Consider the following 3,662-nt stretch of genomic DNA (forward strand, 5'->3'; position numbering starts at 1 on the left):
AATTTTAGAGAATTGTGTTCTGTTTATCAATAAATAAAAATAACGAGCGAAGCTCGGTGCCCCGATATTTGATATTAACTATGGACATAAAAATTATTATGTTCCAGTGCACTTGTAAAACGTATGGTACACGATTTTTACAAGTAAATATAAATATCGGGACCGAGCTTCGCTCTGGAGTACAAAAGCATAAAAAATTTATTACGAAAGAAGAAATTATAATAACATTCATAGTTCATACAGAGATGTTCTATCTAATCACAGTAAATTGAGATTAATTCCCAGTGGAATGCAAAAATTTCCCTCACAAAGGACCGGTTGCACAAAAGCTGGTTAAATTTTAATAATCCTGATTAATTTCACGGAAACCAAATCGGAGAAGACCATTTCAAAAAGATGGTTCTACTGGAATTAATCAGGATTGAAAATAACCCAGCTTTTTTGCAACCGGCACTAAGTACCTGATTGAATGATTACAAAAGTTCAACAGCTGAGTCATAATTTTGACACAGTCCCAAACTCGCTCACTCACTTCCATCAACAGACGACGAAATAATTATTATCAGTTGTTTTTCCAAGGATGAATAATAATTATCCTTTTAATGTCCTTCAGCGAGTTTTCCCAGGGATGAGACCTAGTGCAATCGAATCTTTATATTATAAACCTACTATGTTCTGAATTTTTTACATTATAAACTTACTATGTTCTGAATTTCGTTAGAGCCGTTTTCGAGATCCGGTGGAATACAAACATATAAACATCTAACCATATAAACAGAAATTTCTCGTTTAATAGTATAGGATTATTATTACTGCACTGTAATCATTGATAGTAACTATGGACATAAAAATCATATATATGTTCCAGAGCACTTGTAACCGTACCGGTACCTGATTTTTCCATGTTCGAATGTCTTGACCATGCTGGTTGTGGACAGTAGAGTTGTAAATTTGAACAGTAGATTTATTATACACTTTACAGAGATTCAAACAAGATTTCCGATACAGTAAGCCTAACTGAATTCATACTTCAACACACAAATAATCAAGTAAAATGAGAATCTTTATTTACACACTTTTTGATGTATTCTACACGACATGCAGTCAATTATTCTAAGTGAATAAGCAATTTTTCACTTTTACTTACTTACTGGAGTACTTTCGAACGGCAAGCGTTCATTTTGACTGTTTGACACGACGTGTAAAATACATCAAAAAAGTGTGTTAATACATCGCAGCTCGGAATAGATCGAGAAACCTTATTTATTATACACTCTACAGAAATTGGAAAATAGTAACTAAATTCATGCAACTTCAAACAAAATTTATTAAATTATTCCTATTCCGTTTTTAGCACTCTTCTATCACAGCACAGAATGATATTGTTGGTGTCATTTCCCAAGAGATATTTACTCAAAACTTCAATGTGATCACTATAATAATTTCAACCTTTGACATAAGTTGAGAACAATCTTCAACTTTTGTGTTTTGTGTATAATTGAATAATTTAAAAAACTATAAACTTGTATTTTCATGAGGTCGTATCAAAATTTTGTTATTGAAGCGTCGAGATCTCATTTAGTTACTTTTTTCTCCTGAAACAAAACAATAATTTTACCTTTTGTAACCAAGAAAGCTAGAATTATCAACTTAATTCTTTACAAACTCCATCTTAGATAATAAGACTCTGTGTAGCTCACTTATGCGGTTCCAATACACAAGTTTTATTATTTTAATCATCCAGTGTAGTTAGTGGATTTGTAATCAGTCTCATTCAAATCAATTACTGCTGCCTTAATAATTGTACTCTGTGAAGCGGAGTTTACATTAGTGAAGTTACCTTGAATATTCAAGTTTTCTTGACTTCAACAAAACTTGAAACAGCGTTTGCGTGAAATGTAAGATTTTTGCAAACTTGAAGTCAACTTTACTTGAATTTGAGTTTTTATAATCTCAAAAGTTTATAATTATTAAGTAAATAATCTAATTAATCTTAAAGTTTCTACGTCTCCATATTAGTTACTCCAAACCATAGAACATCTCTGTATAACAAATCATTCCATGTATCAGCTTGCCGGATCTGGAATCTGTTGCCTCCAACTGTTCACAGTATTGGCGATCGAGCTCTGTTTGGCGTGGCAGTATTGAATTGGCTGGGATCTGGTGGCGCAGATTAGGCTTGGTCGGGTTGAGCTTCATTTTCATTGTTCTATTTACATTGTATCAATCTACATGAATTTAGCTCCTTTCTACTTTTTATGCAACTACAGATACACAAATATTTCATTTTATATTGTTTTATGATAATTATTATACTTTGTAAAATCTTTGTTTTTAGGGTTGTTTTGTGTGCATGTGTGAGTGAATGACAACTTGATTAGATCTTCATTTATGATAGGTTTTCTTAAAGAATTTATTTAGTGAAATTTCATATATTGTTTCCAATTGTATTAATAAATTAAGTTTAAATTTATCTTTTATTATATGTAATTGTATTTTCATTAAGATGTTTATTTATTTATATTAATCTTATGTAATCTTATTACATAATATACAATCTATTATTTCTGTATTCTTATGTAAATTTGTCTTATTTTGTAAAGGGTTGTGTAGCAGAGAGGACCAGGAGTCCTAACTCCGCCCTAATAAAGGCATATAATCAATCAATCAATCTCTATCATAATTCCATATTTAGTTGCTTTTTATACATTCTAGATTGACTGATATCTACTTTTTTCATCTCATTTCCCATTTGTAGGCTAGATTGTACCTTCAACTTGAATGCAAAAGACAAACATGTTCAACATCTACTTGATTCAAGAAAACTTGAAGATTCAAGTTTTGAGTCGACAAAGATAGAATTCAAGAAAACTTGAAGAAGAGTTTACATTGGTATAGTTAATTCTAGTTTCTGTTTTTAGGTTTCAAGTTTTCTTGAATACATGGAAACTTGATTATCGTAAACTCTACTTGAGGGTGAAGTTGGAACTTGTTTTGTTTTTCAGATTGATTTCTACAGGTTTGCAGATTTGACGCCTAGTGAGATCGGTCTCCCCAGTTGGGTCACAGCTCTGGTCCTCTCTACAGAGAGAACCGGCTGCGCCCTAACTTTGCCCTCCAGGTTAAAATAAAGGCAGGCTATCTATCTATCTATCTACACACTTCCAAAAACAGTTGTTGAATAAAAGCATGATTACCCAATAACATTTTTTTTTATTTACAATGCAAATAACACTAATGTAATAACATTGAAAGATAAAATAATAAGGTAGTCCTTGTGCTATTTATCTTCCAAATTTATAGGTGACAAAGTCCAAGATAAGGTTAAAATGTCACATGTACAATTTTTATAAAATTTTAGTCCAAAATAAACATGAAAACTATAAATTTTGAATTTAGATGGCTTGAATTAATAAATTAATTAGAAATATTCCACTCTTACCATATTTATAACAAATAATATTGAGTTAGGAAAATTTGGAACCATTGAAGAAACACAAACTTGTAAACCTACGTAATTATATTACTAAGTAATATAAGTAAATTGAAGATAACGTGTTATTTCAAAATTTACCTTGTATACTTCGGTCATCATAATGCCGATCTGTTTTTCTAAGTCGAAGATAAAAGTTAGCAACCAAGGGTATGTGGTCTGAAGGACA

At 31.1% G+C, this 3,662-nt stretch overlaps 1 long non-coding RNA gene across 1 annotated transcript; it reads right to left on the reverse strand.

The window, feature by feature from the left end:
- Positions 1-943: 943 nt before the first annotated feature.
- LOC120349439 lies at positions 944-3,655 on the reverse strand. The gene is made up of 2 exons (XR_005570352.1): positions 3,575-3,655; positions 944-1,595 (listed from the first exon to the last, which is right to left on the reverse strand). It is a non-coding gene; the product is annotated as an uncharacterized LOC120349439 (long non-coding RNA).
- Positions 3,656-3,662: the final 7 nt, after the last annotated feature.

Source organism: Nilaparvata lugens, chromosome 1 (assembly GCF_014356525.2).
Source record: "Nilaparvata lugens isolate BPH chromosome 1, ASM1435652v1, whole genome shotgun sequence".
NCBI lineage: Eukaryota > Metazoa > Arthropoda > Insecta > Hemiptera > Delphacidae > Nilaparvata > Nilaparvata lugens.